General features: G+C 33.2%; 1 protein-coding gene across 4 annotated transcripts in view; it reads right to left on the bottom strand.

The window, feature by feature from the left end:
- Positions 1–19,362, bottom strand: part of LOC129230755 (kinesin light chain-like) — a 95,884-nt gene extending 76,522 nt beyond the window's left edge. For 3 of the 4 annotated variants that reach the window (XM_054865190.1, XM_054865192.1, XM_054865193.1), the window contains exon 1: positions 19,006–19,354. The gene's annotated coding sequence lies outside the window, so the exon portion shown is untranslated. Of the gene's footprint in view, positions 1–19,005 lie in introns of all 4 variants that reach the window. The other variant, XM_054865191.1, reaches the window with a different exon arrangement.
- Between the last annotated feature and the right edge of the window lie 353 nt (positions 19,363–19,715).

Genomic DNA, 19,715 nt, shown 5'->3' with positions numbered 1-19,715 from the left:
TAAATCATTGAGATAATATTTCCTATCATTTCCATACAATTAAAATCACGAGAAATACGCAGACGACAATCTATTACGATTTATCTTTCTTATTGTTGCATTAATAAAAATATTTTTATTCGCAAAAAAAAAAAAAAATCAACACCTCTTGGAGCAATTGGCGTCAAAATTGAACCAAAGCCTGTTTACGTATGGATTCACATATATTCCAAATTTCAACCAGAACGTAGCATTACTTCTTGAGATAGGGCACTCACAATGGAAAAAAAGAACGGGCGATTGCGCTACCCCCCTTTTTAGTTGTTGACACCAAAATAAAATGAGTTCTTATACCCACTAAGGGCTACTTGCCGATAAAATTTTCTTTCATTCCGTTCATTATTTCTTGAGATACAGCAGTCACAATTGACGACAAAAAACGTTCTATAGCTCAACCCCCGTTTGAGTTATTGACACCAAAATTGAATCAGCACCTGCTCCTGTTAATGGCAACATATGTACCAAATTTTGTTTGATTCCGCCAGTTACTTCCTGAGGAATAGCAAGCACGCGTAACTCAAAAAACGTCCCATTGCTCCACCCCCCTTGGAGGAATTCGCGTCAAAAACCAATGAGCACAAGTTCACATAGGGGCACATATGTGTACCGAATTTCGTTCGATTTCATGCGGTAGTTTTTGCTGTAGAGCAGCCACAAAAAACTGGTCACACACAGACGTGACACACACACACACATACACACAGACAGACAGACATTTTCCAAAAATGGTCGAAATGGACTCAGCACACCGCAAAGCGTTCGAATCCGTCAAAATTCGAAATTCGAAAATTTGCACGAATCCAATACTTTCTTCTATATATTAGATATAGAAGTAACTAGTATGTTGTGGCCATCACGAAACTTTCTTCTATATTTTTCCTTTTTCTGATCCCTCCCCATGCTTGACGAGGAAGCAATATTCCTAACAAAAACAAAATTACACATGCAAAAACTTGACGACCATCCCAATGTCTGAATTATTGTAAAAGCAAAGCAAAGAGCGAAAATTGAAAGTTATTTTAAAAGCCTTACTTGAATTAATTACAAATATTTTATTTATTAAAAAACATAAGATGGCAACAGTTAAAAATTTTAATTCATTGAGATAATATTTCCGATCATTTCCATACAATTAAAATCACGAGAAATACGCAGACGACAATCTATTACGATTTATCTTTCTTATTGTTGCATTAATAAAACTATTTTTATTCGCAAAAAAAAAAAAAAAAAAAAAAAATCAACACCTCTTGGAGCGATTGGAGTCAAAATTGAACCAAAGCCTGTTTACGTATGGATTCACATATATTCCAAATTTCAAACAGAACGTAGCATTACTTCTTGAGATAGGGCACTCACAATGGAAAAAAAGAACGTACGATTGCGCTACCCCCTTTTTAGCTGTTGACACCAAAATAAAATCAGCTCTTATACCCACTAAGGGCTACTTGTCAAAAATTTTTTGTTTGATTCCGTTCGTTATTTCTTGAGATACAGCAGTCACAATTCACGACAAAAAACGTTCTATAACTCAACCCCCGTTTGAGCTATTGACACCAAAATTGAATCAGCACCTGCTCCAGTTAGGGGCAACATATGGACCAAATTTTGTTTGATTCCGCCAGTTACTTCCTGAGGAATAGCAATCACGCATAACTCAAAAAACGTCCCATTGCTCCACCCCCCTTGGAGGAATTCGCGCCAAAAACTAATGGGCACAAGTTCACATAGGGTCACATATGTGTACCAAATTTCGTTCAGTTTCATGCGATAGTTTTTGCTGTAGAGCGGCCACAAAAAACTGGTCACACACAGACGTGACACACACACACACACATACATACACACACACATACATACATACACACAGACAGACAGACATTTTCCAAAAATAGTCGAAATGGACTCAGCACACCTCAAAACGTTCGAATCCGTCAAAATTCGAAATTCGAAAATTTGCACGAATCCAATACTTTCTTCTATATATTAGATATAGAAGAAAGTAAAAATGGGCGAAAACTAAATTTTTGTAAATGGATAAAATTTGAAAGTTTCTCAATGGGAGGAGGAGGTCTCTCTGTCATAAGTACTACTTTTAGGCACTGAAATTAATAAAATAAGCAAAAAAAAAAAAAAAACATGGCGGCAAAAAGAATGTTTGTTTTCACAACAGTTATTTATTTATTTATTTATTTTCTTTAAATGTGTGGTTTTGGAAAAAAGGCGTTGTCTTTATGGCGTCACAAGTCAAGTGATGTATTTTAGCGCACTACTCCATCGGCCCGCTGAATGTTTACCCTTTGCTGTCAACCGCATTCCCAGCACATGCTAATAAAGGAAAGAATAAATATTGTGCTCTACGCTTGCTATCAATGCATTGCCAGTACATGTGAGTAAAGAAACGAATTAAATATTGCGCTCAGCGCTAAAGGCATCAGTGGATGGCATTTCATCACTTGTAATGTCATGTGCAGAAGCGTAAAAACCTAAATTGAATCTGCGCATCGATTAAAATAACTTAAAAAAATATTGAACTTTGTCAAATTATTTATTCCAAAAAAAAAGGTTAAATCCTATGTTTATAAGCATGCTCTTTCAGAAATTTTTCTTTTGAACTTTCGAAAACCCAATTACAGCCATTTCTGGGTCTTTTGCTAATTTAAGTGGTATTTTGAGTTTTTAAAAGAGGAAGGAGTCGTTCTTACCCGACTGCGCGTGCGCGACGCAAAGGAGGGTAATGTGTTTATGAGTCTACTTATGTTGTACGTATGTTTGTTCCTATGTGGCGTCGTAGAGGCTAAATGCCTTGGCCAATTTTGATAATTTTTATGTCAATCGATTTGTTTTAACCTTGGGACTCTCACTAAACACATGACAGTAATCGAATTTCACCGTATCAACAACCAGTCACCAAGTTGTCAATTTGGGATTGTGCCGAATGCTACCTACGTGCGACACATGCAGGTAGCGTTTTCACTGCCTGAATTTTTTGCTTACTAAGTCTATTAATTCGATTTTCATCTGTAACATGTTGCATTTGTTTTTGTCGTGATTCAGGGGACTGAGTTTTGAGACGTGTACTTTCTGGTCGGGATTTTTAAGTTTTGCGAGAAGGATTTGATTGACGATGTTTCCGAGCTCGCATCATCATGAGTTATACAGGCTGTTTACATAGCTGTGTTTGACTTAAGTTCGCGCATTTTTGCTAAAGGTCAAGCATAAGTAGCTTTAAGCTGAGTTAGGTAACTAGAGGGAATAGTAATCAGTAGTTTAGACCCCTGCAAGTTACTTCATAACCCTCACGATATAAACTGTCTCAATGAAATGACAAGATTGCAAAATTTACAGTCTTATAATCATAATAAATAATTATTAAATAAAATCAAAAAACCCGACTGCGTAAAAACCGATAAAACTAAAAAGAAAAAAATATAAGCTCAGTAGTTTAGAATGTTACTAAGCACTACTGAATAACTACAACATTGAAATAGTTTTATTAAAAACTCATTCTGTATTCAATGTGCAAAGCACACTTCTCCAGGAAGAGAACAGAGGGGGGGGGGGACAAACAATTAACAAAAAATAAATAAAGATAAAGTTTGTATTGCATTCCACCATTTTCTATTGTTTCAAGATAACTTTTTTTTTATATAGCATTCTGAACTACCACAAATGTGCTCATCACTGCATTTCCTTATATCTCACAATGCATTAACTATTTTCGGAAAATCTCCGCTCAAACATTAATGCAGCCATTTTTAAGTTCCGATTTTGAAAACAGAATGTCCCGGTCTCTACAGCAATTTAGGAATTTCCTAAAACTAAACTGCTCCGGTGTAACGGCAATATCCTGAAATTCAAATAAATAACAGTTTTTCAGTTTCATAAAACGAAGCATCGCAAAATTCATGATCGTAAAAACGGAAACCTCATAAAAACAGAGCTATGTCGAGGGAATTGAAGAGAAAAAAAAAAAAAAAGATTCATACTGCTTGGGAGCGCAACTTTCTAATTTTAGCAATAGTGGAAATGGACCCTCCATAAAATTTAGAGGGCAAAAACTAAAAACTAGTTATAGCGACAAAAAAATCCTTCACGAAATAATCAACCACACACACACACACACACACACAGAAATACGGGCCTTTCACGTTATAATATCGCAAAAACGAAATTTCTCAAAAAACGCGGAAAACGACTTCATTATATTCATTTGCTTTATCATCCTCGTTGAAAGCAAAAGTTTATAATTCGGTGTTTATAAATTTGTCGCTTAATTTCTTTTTATTTTCCAAAAAAAAATAGGGGGGAGGAGCCGGGGAGTACTTGCATCAGGGGCGGATACAGGATTTCATGTTGGGGGGGGGGGGGGGCATGCTCAAGAATGTAGTCTCACTCTCGGGAATTTTCTTGAACTTAGGTTTCTTTAGGTGTCAACAAAAGTACAAAATCGGCCATTAGTTAGTTGAAAACATACTTAAATTGTTATTAATTAAACTCAATTAATAATTTTTTAATACATAAAATGACCTAGTTAAGTTGTATTATATCCTGTTTAGATCAGTATTCCACACCAGCCAACACAATCCTCATAGTAATAATAGCCGATGATCGAGTAACCCGCGTGTTTCAACAATGAAACTTGCGCTATGGCATGCCAATTTGATAATATGTTTTGGTAATGTTTAACATGCAGGGAAAGGCTTTATTGTGACAAAGATGCACTCGATCCGGTAACTAAACTGTTTTACTGGCAAGGCAATCATTTTAGGAGAATGAAGAATCAAAGAAGTAGTTGAAAATTAACGCTATCCACTGGAGTTTAGGGTTAATCCACTGGAGTAGGGTTAAAACTTCAAATATCAAAATATCACCAAACAGGCAATTGCTTCGTCCAAATGTAGAAGAGTAGAAGCAATTTGCACCCGTCATATCTTGACGGGCGATTTTCTAGTACAATAAATAAATAAATACTACGAAAATCTAACAAAAATTAAATGTTTTATGAATATGATACATTTACATTTTGATTAAACATTAGCATAATACTCGACACAGTACACACATCCATCTTGCATGCAGAAAAATACAATAAACTTCACTAAATAATAGTAAAAAATGCTGCGAAAATCTTCGTTAAAATTAAATATTTTACGAATATATTTCGGACCCATTGATGAATACTCACCGATTCTTTTCAATTGTCGAAAAATCAGAGGCGAATGAAGACGTCGCAGTCTCCGAGTCTGATACAAGAACTCCGGATATGTTTCCATCGGTTTTGGATAAATCAGTTTTTCTAACTTTTCAAAAAAGACAACACCCGAACGCTTCATTATTTTGGTTACAGGTAATCCTTTTTCTAACAAACGCGGCTTTTTTCAGCACAATTTCCGTCTAATACTGTTATAGGGCTACTGATAGGCTAATTACGGAAACCTTCGTGTAACGAGGTTTCGGGCAAACAAGATACTAAAATTTTTCATTTCTTCCTGACACTAAGTCCAAAACACTGACTTAAACTAACTATTTACAGTTCATTTAAATAAACTCAGAACGAACAAAAACGGATCTAAAAACCACTACAGAAAAGAATAATCTACAGAGACTTTACATAAAAAATACTGACACATTACAATAACTATCAAATTTGTTCTATTAAAGCAATTGGGCGGCAGACCCTTTTCATTACACTGGTGCCTGAAGACAGCTGCTGCGAAGAACGGACTGTCTCAAGTAGAGCTAAATTACTGCATACATCTAAATAGAAAAGTGACATGTAATACTCCAAAAATAGGGAATTCAAAAATGATTTACTCCCTCTTGTGGTTTCGGTCCGGTTTTCTTTTCTTTCTTTTTCAAGCAGTCATTTTCACTACTCAAATGCAATGAACCAACAACTGATTAAAAAGTGTTACCACAGATTGGGGGGGGGGGGGGGATCATGACTCCCATGACCCATCCCCGCCCCTCTCTTTGTATCCACCAACCCCCACTTCATTGTAATGCCCAAAAACATTGAATTCTAAAAGATATTTACTTTTTCTCATGGTTTCGACATTTTTTTATATTTTTTCAAGCAAACATTAAAAATTTCCCCCGCCCCCCCCCCCCTTGTATCCGCTACTGACTTGCATAGGAAACTGAAATTCTTACGCATTTCTTGAAATATTTTAAATCGAATCATATAAATCTAACGCAATATGTTTTAATAATTTCCAGGCAGCGGTAATCTATTGTTTCTTTATTATTTTTTATTTAGTGAAAGGAGAAAACTAAAAAATTTTTTTCTTAAAAAAGAAAAAGAGGTGAAAGTGAAAATTACTTACGTCTTTCATGACAAAAACAATCTACTAAATACAGCATCAAGTGAGTTAAAAAAATTAAAAATGAATAACAATTTTGTTTTTAAAAATCTGATAAATTCTTTCACGTATCCCACCTAACAAAATACTGAATATCATTATTATGCAAACATTTAACAATCCCACACGATAATTATTTTACTTCTTTTCAATTAGTGCCTGAGGGAACGAATGAAATAGCAAGCAAGCGACAGTATCAAGGTTATTAAATGTAAAGCTTCAAAATTAAAGCTTTTGCCAACGCAAATCTTCAGCGCAAAAAACAAGCTAGAAGAAAAAGTAGGGAGCTTTAAGGTCATGTTGTCACGGGATTTGAAAACCAAAAAGTGCCTCAGATATTTATCTTACCATCAAACAAGAAATCCTATTCTCAATTGGTTTTTAATGATTGGAATAAATTTTTAAATTTCGACGTCCCAAAACAGAGTAATAAGGTTAAATCTTCCACAAAACTGTTTTTCTATTTTCGAAAGAAAAAATAAAATTTACCCGAAATTGAACTGATGTGGTTTGGGTGAAGGGTGAGGAATAAAATAACGAATGATGGCATTTTCCCAACATATGAATTAATTGAACCAAAAAAAAAAAAAAATGTATCTTCCTAACTCTTATCCCATCTGTTTGTTCTCAATGATTTGCTACTGCATTAATTTTACAATTAAAAGCTAAAATATATTACCATAAATATTTTAATTTGATACATTGTGGGAACATATCTCGAACTTACGTCTCGGAAGTTTCAAGAAAAAATGAAGAATGCAAGCAAAATAATCTTCATTCAAGAAAAATGGAAATTTTTGAAAACTTTGCTACTTCAAAAACAAAATGCAATACATATTTTTCCATTATTCTTAATCGCGTGAAGATTAATTTGAAGATGAAACATCTACTTTTATGACCGAATCATATTCATACCGACAGTTATAAAAAATAATTTTAAATTTTTTTTTAAATTCTTATTTTTTTTATTTCTTAAACATGCTTGACAGTTTAAAAATTATGTTTGTGGGTCAGACAGATTTTCGAGTTGTTTTCATAAAAGAGCAACTCCAATTAAACAGAAAATGCCAATTGAAATTCTTTAACACTAAGTGCTTTTATTTTAAACCATATATAGGCTCAGCGGAGGAACGGAGAAAATGCCCTCAAAAAATAATAAATAAAAAATAATAATAATAATAAAATATAAAATTAAAATAATAATTTTAATGCGAAATTCCAAATTAAAATGTAAGCATGTATTCGTTGCATGTGGAGAAGTTAGAGCGACAAAAAAAAAAAAAAAATTAAGTACTTGTTTACATTTCACTCATCCGTAACGGACCTTGAAAATGTAAAAAGAAGGAATGAAAACGGATGACGTAATCGAATGATGTGAAAGGAAAAATTGCGATTATCAAACAATGAAGCAAAAAATAGGTGTAATCATTTTCTTTTTCTGAAAGAAAGCAATATACTCATCGAACTTCGCTCAAATAATTACTTGACTGAAAATTACTATCATGATTTAAATTCGTACAAACAAATATTGGACAAAATTTATTTTATTGAGGCCAATTAGTACTCCTTCGTTAAAGTTTCATTTAGTTCAGTTTTTCTTATGGCATGACTCAACTAGGACCCATATTTATTTACAATTTTTCGAAGTTATAGCCATATGGTCGAAAAGAAAGAACGTGGAGAAGAACAAAACGTGTATGTGTGCTGCACTGTTGCAGTCCGCTGCTGTCAAGAAAGCATGACCGAAAAAGAATTTCCGGTAATGAATTAAGAAAGGGAGACTGGAAAGTCCAGCAATAGTTCGTAACTACGCACAATCATCCTGGAATGAAATTGAAAGGATTTTAAAATGACTTTCAGCCGTTTATTTACAAAAATTGTGGATCATTAAAAAACAAAATAATAATAATTGTTTTCAGGCTATATACTTTTGACTAGAGTATTTTGCTGAAAAATTTAAAAGTTGAACGGGTGATTTTTTTTTTTTTTTAAATCTAAATCTCCTACATAGTATAAAATGAAGTCTCCAAAAAGCGTCTGTGGGTTTGAACTCGCAAAGCTCGAGAACTACCCGGCCGATTTCGCTGAAATTTTCACAGCTTGTTTCTTTTTTTTTTTAATTCCGATTTAGGCACAACTTTCACAAATTCCTGAATATGGGGGTGAAAAATAACTTGCACGTATTAATATTATATAATGTTGGAAACATGTAATTCCACATACGTAATTGTTTTGTTTTTTGTTTAAAAAATTTCTGCCATACAGATTTTACATATCATTATTACAGACAGTAAATATCTCGTAAATAGACATGCTTACAAAAAATTTACATACTTTATCAAGTAAAACCTTCCTACCCCCTTTTTAGATATGCTTGATTTAAATTTAAATAAAATGGGGGTGACCCACTTACCCCTTATTATGTGGTAAGTGGGACACCCATCTGATTTTTTAAAAACATACAATCGTTAAGAATATTAAAAGCATTACTTTATAAATTAATGATGAACTTTAGTTCTTTAATAATGTCCAAGACAAAATAAGACTACTTTTTTCTTTTCTTTTTTTTTTTTTTTTTTTTTGTATCAAAAGGGGTCCCACTCACACCAACCAAACGTAGTTGGAAAAACATAAGAAGTGAATCCATAATAAATTTAATGATTTAAAAGATATCTACACATTTTCAGAAAGGAACTTGCTATAAAATTTTGTGTTTGCTCACAGTTTGTGGGGTATTAATTCTCTGGGTTAATGCAGGGTTGCAAAGAGAAAATGTAGGAGTATGGCCTAATTGCTTCCTAAAATTAGCCAAAAATATTCAACCTGGATGAAAACCACCTTCTCTTCAAGATATTAGGGAAATCTTTAAGGGGGATCCATTTTCCCATATCACTTAGGTAAATAAAAACTCACAAGAGCATAAAGGGAAAAAAAATATGAAAATTAAAAACAGAGCAAAATCTGTAATGTTTGATTTCCTGCTCACAGCGCAACTTGTGGGAGATTTTTGATTTCAGTTGTCATTTTGTGAAACCTTTCTGCAATTTTCAGTATCTCTCCTTTAAGTTTGGCAATAATCATTCAAATCTGGTATCCTACACCAGTCAAGAAGTGTACTGAGTTAGGCAACCCTTAAAATGAGCAACAAAATTTGAGACCTATAATTTGACCCCCCCCCCCCCCCAAAAAAAAAATGACACAAGACCTCTTAAATTCTTTCAATTAAAAAAATTGTACACTTCATCTTTCACTATTGTTGCTACTATCAACTTTCTTCATTAATTTAAAACCAAATTCAATATTTTTTATTTTTAAACTAGTGGAACCCGCACGGCTTCGCCCGTAGCAGAAAATTACAAGGTCATTTGTTTCGCCTGTATATTTACAAATAATGGATGATGAATTTCTGGCCAATATGCTATGTTAACTTGCTCGTCCATGTTATGGTAATTCCCTTGGGAAAATTGGCTTAAAATTGGAATAGAAAAAGAACAAAATCCAATTTTAAAAAAAAATCGCTTCAAGGTGCTCACCCCCATACAATTTTGTGCCAAATTTCGTGATAAATCAGCCAAATGATCTAGGGGCTATGCGGGGGTAACAGAAATCCAGACTTTCAGCTTCGTTTTTAGTAAAGATAAACCGAAATTGCCCTCACTGTCTGAAATTAGCAATAGATTATTGCATAAAAGGAATGATATTTAAATCAAGACTTTAATGAAAAATGCATGGTGTAGCATGACATCCCCCCCCCCCCTCCTAAGTTTATAAAATTAAAAATTCCTAAAACAGGTTCCAATATTTATCTTTTCCGTACTCTCAACATACATATATATTATGATATCATATTCACAATTACAGATATTTCTTGTGAATAGAATTCACTGGAAAATAAATACCCCGGTAAAAACTTAGTTTGGGTATTTACTCGGGTACATTCCCTGGGTATTTACCCTATAATACAAATGCCCAGGTATTTTAACTCAATAATTGTTATTCAGGCTGTTGTAATTGAAAGGGACGGGATAGGCAGAGGCCTAAGGTGGTGGGGGAGGGGGGGGGAATGGGAGCCCTAAGGAGGCCCCCTTCCTCCATTTAATTTATCAAACTTATACAAATCCGCTTTCGAGTTGTTTCTTTAGTTTCCAACTGAGCTGGCATAGTCTCTTGGCCATAGAGGTAATTTTGGGATACGAATAGGAGGTCTGGGATGGATTTTTTGAAATATAAATCCCAAAAAGCCATTTAAAGCTATCTTTGGTCACTCGAAAAGAGGTCATGAGTGATGATCCCCCCTCTTTGTCCACTCTTATATCTCTACATAGTATAAAATGAAGTGCCCGAAAAGCGTCTGTGTGTTTGAACACGCAAAACTCGAGAACTACCCGGCCGATTACGCTGAAATTTTCAGTTTGTTCCTTTAAGTCCCGAGAAGGTTTGCAGACCTGTTTGAGAAAGAAAAAAAAAAATCGATGAATAGTTCTTTTTTTATTCCAATTTACGTTCAATTTTCACATAAATTCTCAAATATTGGAGTTAAAAATTATTTGCACATATTATTACATATGGTTAGAAAGGGTAGAATTTTCCGTGTTCTACGCAATTTGTTTCAATGCTCTAACTTTATTATGGCGGGAGTTATTTGCGTTTTTAGCTCGGATTTTTTTTAGGCTTAGCTGAAATTTAGGCACTTCTTTCTTCATTGAACAAATCAATAAAAAGTGAAGGAATTGTCCCACAGCATTCTTTTTGACGCCATTGGAAAAAGTGACCATTTTTACTAAAGATCTAACTCGACCTATGGCTGAAAAAATAAGGTTCTATCTCGAAAGAATAAAAAGTTACAAGCCTTTTTAAATCAAGTTTAAGAAATCTCGATTCTATTCAAATTGTGAAAACCATTTTCTTTTGCGTTTTAATTCCTTAAACTTATTTTATTTTGTGTTTCCATGGTTACGCATTTTAAATCCATCTTTCTGGTTTTAATTTCTTAAAGGTATTTTAATATCTGTCGTCTTTGTTTGAAAGGGAAATGATGTTTTTTTTAATTTATTTTTTACGCCTGATTGTTGAATATACGTCACTTGACACAATTTTTATTTTCAAGGTAGACCGGGCAAAGCCGGGCAACGCAGCTAGTTACTTATATTACACTGCATGTGATTCAAATGCAGTGAGGAAGGTCGGCATAGAAATTTTTCCTTTTTCCAACCTATTATTCTGTTTGTCTGTAATTTCCCTTTTACTAAATCCCTGTTTTGATTCAAAATAGGTTAGGGGCAAAATGAGGTCTAGCAAAATGGTATATATGCCGGGACGGTGGCAAAACATGGTAAAAACCGGCAAAAATTACGAAAATTGGCAAGACTTCAAGAAATGTAAAAAAAAAAAAGAAATGTAAAAAAAAAAACAGTATTATTTTGTACATAATATTTCTTACATAAATTGAGACCTCAAATCAGAATCTTAATTAGAAACTTCATTAATACGAATTTGGTAATTAAAACTTAATTTTTTTTTTATTTTTATTTATTTATTTATTTATTTTTTTTTTTGAGAATAATCAAAATATATGAGACATGTAACCCAAATAGGATGCAAAATACTGAAATTGCATGATTGTGTCAACAAACACATCACTCAGTTTTTTTTACTACACTTGTAAGTTAATCTATAGATTTTTGTGTCTGTAGATCCAAATATTTTAATTAAATCCATGAAATTAACAGACACGTTGAATTCATCCAGCAACCTCCCACCTCTCCTCCCTTTTTTTTTAATCTGCACACAGTACTTTGATCTTTTGAAAATTAGAGTTTATTAAAAATACTGAAAACTACTGTTAATGTAATTTATTGCATTTTTTGTTTATTTGGCGAAATATTTCAAATTGCAAAGAATTGGTTTTCGTTTTTCGAGTTTTTAGTCATTTTAATTGAAGAATGAGTTTATTTTACATCGGGGGGGGGGGGGGGGGGGGGGGGATGAGTGATTTTCGCTTATTCAGAGAACTGTTTTTACCTTTATCATTTTTCTAAAAGTTATCCTTTCGATTTTTTTATTCTTTTTCATATGGGGGATGTTGCAGCGGGATTTCCCGTTTGTTCAAGATGGGTAGTTAGATTTTTACACTTAATATCTGAAGACGCTTTTTATCCTTTCAGTATGGCTGAAGGAACAAACCATCATGTACTGGAGAAAAAATAGATAATAAAACAACTGCTCAGTGGGCATTAGATAAATCAAGTTGTAACAAATATATGCATTCTGACACCATAGCAGCTTAAAACATTTTTTTACTTATTTTTTTTTTCAACAGAACGGTTCAAACACTTGATAGTTTATTGAATTTTTTTTTTTTTAACTCTTCAATTTACAAAGTTTGAACAGAACAACGTCTGTCGGGTTCTCTAGTATAACACAATTCTCTATAAACCTCACTACTTTTTAGAAATAAACAATAGGTTTTGAAGTTAAACTCCCTCTGTTTTGTGTAGAGCCGGCCTTAGCAGATGCGGGGCCCAATTAAAGAAATCTGGCGGGGCCCTTTACAGTATGGTTGTACAAATTGGAAAAGTGCCAACTGATTTTTCAGATTCAGCCAAGGATTTGAAACTGTCGCAATTATCAGTCTTCCTTAAAATTTCTACTTTTGATTTTTACTTCTTTTTTTCTTCAGAAATGAATGAATGAATGGTCCCAAAAATAAGGGTAAAATTTAAGAACGTAAGAAAAGTAGCTCTGTGAATCTTTATGCCCAATCACATGCGGTTGGTGCACGAGAAAATTGTGGGGTCAAAAGAAGTGTGGGGTAAGGGAACGGAGCACCTGATGCTGATTTTTTCTTCCCTTTTTTTAATTTTTTTTGTAAAACTGGACGATATTATGGGATTTTAACATGACTGATTAAATTATCTCCAGAAAATGTAGAATATGGCCTCTTAAACCTGTCCAAATGGCCACTGTAGACTTCCCTCTTCCAATTTAAAGTTCGATTGACGTGAAATAACTTGAGAAAAGTTCATTCAGTTGGAATTTTTAGTTTTTATTTTCGTGGAATAAATCAACCCACCCAGAAAAAAAAATCATTTTTTTTATCGATCATTATTGTACAACTTTGAGAAGAGAGGGGCACGCCCCTTCACCGTTGGAAGTGAGTGAACGGTTGCCCCCCCCTCCCCCACCCATCTCGTACGAGCCACCTATATGCGCAATTTATAGCTTAGACGGAAAAGGAAAATGCACCAACATTTATCAGTTCCAAAAAAGCAATTTTAGTCTACATGCAAAAAACCAGACGTATTTGGGATGTAAGAAGCGGAACGGAATTGTAGGGAATGGGAGGTACGGAAATGAGGTTTTTTTCTTTTTGGGGAGGGGAGGATGTTATAGGTCAGATAAACCACCCAAGGTCCCTAGAAGAATCTTCAAAGCAGACCTCTAAAATCGTAAAATTGGACAATTTTGTGTAAAATGAAGGGAAATGGGAAGAGGCGGAGTTTCCCTGCCTACCGAATTATTTTTAAAACTTAAGATAAGTTTAGATTAATTTTGGTAACGATAGGGAATTAAGGGCTCCAGTCAGAAATTTTGGTCTCGATTAGGTGATGTTTGATGAAAATGGAGAAGAAAGGAATTTGGTGATCTTCTGCGGAAAACTTTCAAACTCGAGGGCTTTAAGGCGCAATTTTAGATTATCAGTGGTGACGTTAGGAGATTCAGTGACTCTTCAAAAAATTTTAAAATTTGAAGTGTTAAAAACTCAATTTTCCGCCCTATTTGGTAACAATAGAGAAAAAGGGAGGAGATTCCTCCCGGAATTTTTTCGAAACTGAAATCAATTTCTTGCTATCCATGGGAAGGAAGGGTTTGAGGGTTTTCTCGTGGCAGTATTTTCTAAAAGAGAAATTTTAAGCTATTGTGCTGATGCTAAAGAAAGGGGTCATTAGTTAGAAAAAAAGGTTTCCGAGGCCTTCCTCATGAAATATTCCAAAATTTAAATCTTAAAAACACTGTTTTAGGCTACCTTTGGAGACTTTAGATGAGAAGAAGGGGAGGAGGGTCGTGAAATTTATGAATCTTCCTCCCTTGGAAATTCTTTAAAATTGAAAACTGAATGATATAATTTTGGTCAGTTTTTTGTGATAAAGTTGAGGTATGCGTGGACGTTTGAGTAGCCTTCTCCTGACTTTTTTGAAATTGAAGTCCTCCAAATGCATCTTCAGTCACTTTAAGAGATATTTCAGGGTTTGATGGCTGCCCCGAGAAATTTTTTGGCCTTGAAGATATAAAAACCAAATTCCAGGCTATGCGTATTTAAACGTTAGAAGAAGAATGGCAATTTGTTTTTTTTTAAATTGTTATGGAGATGCTTTATGCTTATTAAACAATCAGTATTTGAAGTTTATCATTTATTTATTTATTTTTCAAAATTGTACCTACGTTAGTGTTAATTTTGTTTTTAAAGAAATTGTCCTTGCTGCTGAGTTTTAAGATTTTTTAACAACACAAATAAAGAAAGTAAGTCAATTATAAAAGTCAATACTTAAATGAAATAATTAAAAAGATAGCTTTGGAAATTCCTGAAATTTCGGAGTTTCGGGTAAATATCCACATTTCCCATGTGATAGTAAGATCCTGGGATAGGGACCCTTTACCCTTACGTTATTGCGGACCGTATTAATTGCTGATAATCATTAAAAATTTGTACTTTTGTTCCCTACTACATAGTTGCTTTCTCTTGACCAGAAGTTATAGGGTACTGCGGGTACGGCCTTAGATATGGATTTAAAAATGTTCAACTGGCTATTTGTTTCATTTTTTTTCTTCTGGAAATTTATTTGAAACTAGTAGTTTTAGACATACATTTGCTAACTTTAATGGGGCTGCTAAAAGCCTCAGGAAACTCCCCTTATTCCCTTAATCGCACTGAAAGTAGCTCCATACCAACAAATTAAATTTCAGTTAAGCATATGATAATTAATATTAATTAAGTTCATTTTTCAACTTTTTATTTACTTTATTTTCCTATTTATTTTTAAGAAAAAATTTTTTTAGAGCGGGGTCCCATTGGGCTCTTTTGCTCTAATCGGCTTAAGGCCGGCTCTGGTTGGAAACATAAAAATTGTTAGGCAAATTAAATTTTAAAACAGTTTTTCATCTTTCCATCTTAATTCAAAGTTTTAAAATGAAAATTAGTGTTCACAGTAAAAAGAAAATATCAGATAGCTCTTGAAAATGCAGTTGTTATGCAAACCATGAAGCTAGTAGAAGTGCAAGAACATATTTATTGTGAAACATATTTATTTGTGAATGACCAATTGTAATATTGGTGCTTTAATACTCAATGCAGATAAAACTCATTCTGAAGTGCTAATATGTAAATGTATTCTGAATATTAGTTTCAAAATTTGTGAAATGATCTAATATAATGCAAAAACTTGTATAACGCAAAATCTCTGGTCCCAAGGTGTGTGTTTCTAATTGTTGAACACCTGCTTGAATTCTAAAGAATTATGTACTTTAAAATAATATACTATTATATTTTTACCATAAATCAACTAATTTTTTACTTAACTTTTACTTTAAAAGGTAAGCCACTAAAACATTTAAAAAAATATTTTTTGATAGATGCTACAATCAAAAAACTAAAAATAAGTACAAGCCAACAAACATAGCTTGACCAACTGAAAAACAAATACCTTGGTGACAATTTTTCTCAGGGCAAGAATTTTTCCCATTGAATATTCGTACAAACTTTTAAGAAAAGTCGGGTGCCTTCAAGTTTTTTTGGCTAATATTTTACAATACTTTTCAGTCTCTGAAAAGAACTATTGACTTCTTTCCTCATTAAGTGCTCTTTACTATAAAGTTTTTCTTTAGAAGTAAAATAAGCAAACAAAATCAAACAAAATGCATGTAGATGAAGGTCATACTTATCAGCTTAATGTTACATGGCTTTTATTTTTACTAAATAACAATAATAAACAAAAAAACTTGATTACCTTAAATCAAACTCTGGTAAACATTCATCACCGGACTGACTAAAAGTACGCAGAAATTTACGTAACACCACTGGTACTTCGCTATCATCAGTTTTCAAATCAGAACTTCCAACACTAGAGTATTTCTCTTCATAAACATCAGATGTTTGCAAATTTACAGTAAGACTACTTGTCGTTTCACTTCTTTCTGATGATTCAATAGTTTCCGACTTATCCCCCAATGATTTATTGACGCAGTCCACTAAAGTGGACACTTTTACGTACAAATTTTCTCCTAAATCTTTTTCTTGAAAAGTTTTTAAACTATCTAAACGCTGCACTGCTTGTTTAGCTGCCATTTTAAGTTAAAAACAAGATTTAACTAGTAACACCAGATTTAAGACATGTGTACAGTGGAAATGTGAAATATAATTGATGTTCAATACTACTGTTTTACAAACTTAGCTACCAACGCCTCTCACGGAAAACATAAAACAACTTTGCACACCCTAATGTTGATATCTTATCAGCAAGAAGGGAAATGATGAATGATAAATATCAAACAATCTAACAGATTTTTGAGATCACCAAGGAGACATTCTGATAAACTTTTGAATAAATAAAAAATGACAACTGTTGGTTTTATTGATTTTTAATTTTTTTTCTGAGAAAAAGGCCTAATATTAATAGCTTTTAAAGATATTTGATGTAAAATGAAAACTTAGCCTTTTTTCTTTTCCTGTTCCCCTAGTCTTTTACTGATTAGGACCAGCTTAGCTGGGCCCAGAGCCTGTTGCTGGTTGTCACATTTGTATTGTATTTGTATTTGTTTAAAACAAAACGAAACAAAAAAATGTTTGAAAAAAAAGCTTGAATGGATTTATTTATTTTTTTTTTTTTTTAATTCTATGTAGGGAAGAAACAGCTCACTGGACCTTTCTTTTCTATATTAATGCTATTGAATTGATATTTTTAATTTTTATTTATGATCAACAAACATGTACCATGGTCCTACAAATCCTATAATAAAATCACATGATACATTAATGTTGACCACATTTTCTTCCAGAAAGTGTTATTTCAGTAGTGCTGAGAAGTTTTCAGAAATCTGCAACTTTTTTTTAAAGGTTTTTGTCAAGATTTCAGAAAATAAATTATTTATCTCTTTTAGTTATGCAATTTTGTTTTAATTTTGTCATGAAGAAAAAATAATGACAGCATATTTTCAGAGCAAGAACCTGGTTCACATTGGTCCACTTTTTACGGAGCTTGGTTGGATCGGATCAACCAACCCAATCACCTTTTAAACTTTTTTTTCCTCTCCTTAATCACAATAATTATAACATTATTCTAATTGTTTGCATATTGTACGTTCATTTCATGCTACGCATATTTAATTTTTTGTAAATTTCATAATTATACTGTAAATTGATTTTACCAAAAGATGTATATTCGTACTTTTTTTACAATAAAATTTTAAATATTCTTCGAAAATTCTGCATATGATTGCTTTCAAAGGTGCTTTCCAGTGCTAGTTTGGAGGGGGGCGGGGGCATAAGGCAGCTAACTCAAGTGCAGTAGAGTGCTTTCATTGAGACATATCTAATACATTAAACCATTATGCAGATTTACAGAGGTGCAATGGGGTGCATTGCACCACCAGCATTTTTGGTTGGATTTTGAAAATAAAATGAAAATTAAAAGTATTTCATTAGGAAACATTGGAAAATAATATTCATTATTTCATAGCTACCTTGCCAGTGGACTTGAAAGTAAACCCTACAATGATATGCCATTATTATGTGACCTGTGTGTATCACCACAAATCACCAGTGCTCAGGTTGACATTTTCGCAGCATTCCCCAGCTTAAAATCAACTTCAGTTCGAAAATTTGAGAGAAAACCTTTTTTCCCTTCTCTCTAAAATTACTAAACATGACCTAATTCGCGCTCCAGTGTCAAAAAATTTCTGAAGATCCCTCAGATATTTTCCATTCCCTAAACGTCATCAGACCCCCCCCCCCCTCCCCTCTTTTTTTACCTTTTAAACTTGAAAGAAAAATCTTTCGATTGCAAACATGAAACTCATTAAAAACAATTTTGAAGAAAATTTTTAAAGAAAAAGCATCCATCCCAAGCATGAGGGTGGAGGACATTTCATTTTTTTTTTAAAGGACCGTCTTTATTTCATTTTAATATGAAAAAAAAATGTTTGCACACACACTTTTAGTAAATCATATTTGATTGTTGATAGGTAAAATGATGAAAATGTATACATCATAATTGAACATCTGACAATCTATCAAATTTACCCGTTAAAAGAACAGAACTAACTTTCAAAACACCTATCGATTTCTTACTATATGAATTAAATCTGCCATCAAAAAACAATTCAACACAAAACATTTTAGTTTACACATTTAATTCTCAGCGAAAACTGAATATGAACAATACTACACATCACTAAACAGAAATACATGAAAGATCAACAAACCTCGAAAAATCCCTCAAATCTTAAGATAAATAGATTATAAAATCATTAGTGTATTCTAATTTAAAACATTAAATTACTAGCGTGCCACACCACTATAAACGTTTACTAAAAATTTGATACTTACACGTTATCCAAAGGAAGACTTCGGCAAGTTTCAGCTCAAATAGCACAGAGGAACTACACAAGAAATATGGCTCTAAAATGCTAAGTTTAATACTTAGCAATCATACCTTTTAACCCAAAAAAGACCATATCGACGAAAAAGCTTTCACCATACACACACGAACACAGATTATTAGGGTTCCACTCACTAATGTCGGTTGTTTTTGATCTTTAGCCAAATAATGTCATTCACCACATACCGGTCACAGTCATTGTTCACAATGATAATTCAAAACGTTAAGAAGAAATTTAAAAAGCTATTTGAAGCAAATGAAAACAGCAAACTCAGAAACTCCACCTGAAAACTATTGGAAACTTTACGTGTGCGAGATTGAGATATACAAGAGAAGTGAAGACAATAGGAAATGTGTAATCATGCAGCATATTCTACAATGGCGTAATATGCACCAAGTTCAGTTGATGTACTGCTCAGTAGGTGGCAGACGAAATTGAAATCTTTCCTCCCTATTAAAATTTTCGCCTCCTTTTATAATATGTTTGGATTCCCAAAGGACATTTAATGAAAACCAAAAGTGAGAAACATCAAACTTCTTTGAAATTTGTTCAAAAAATTGAAAATATATTAGTTTGAAAATGTATGGAGATAATATTAATTCGTAGCGCTACACATTACGTACCCTGCTTAGTTCCCATTTCCGGTTCCAACAAAGT

This window comes from Uloborus diversus, chromosome 9 (genome assembly GCF_026930045.1).
Source record: "Uloborus diversus isolate 005 chromosome 9, Udiv.v.3.1, whole genome shotgun sequence".
NCBI lineage: Eukaryota > Metazoa > Arthropoda > Arachnida > Araneae > Uloboridae > Uloborus > Uloborus diversus.
This window is presented reverse-complemented; position numbering and strand designations above follow the sequence as displayed.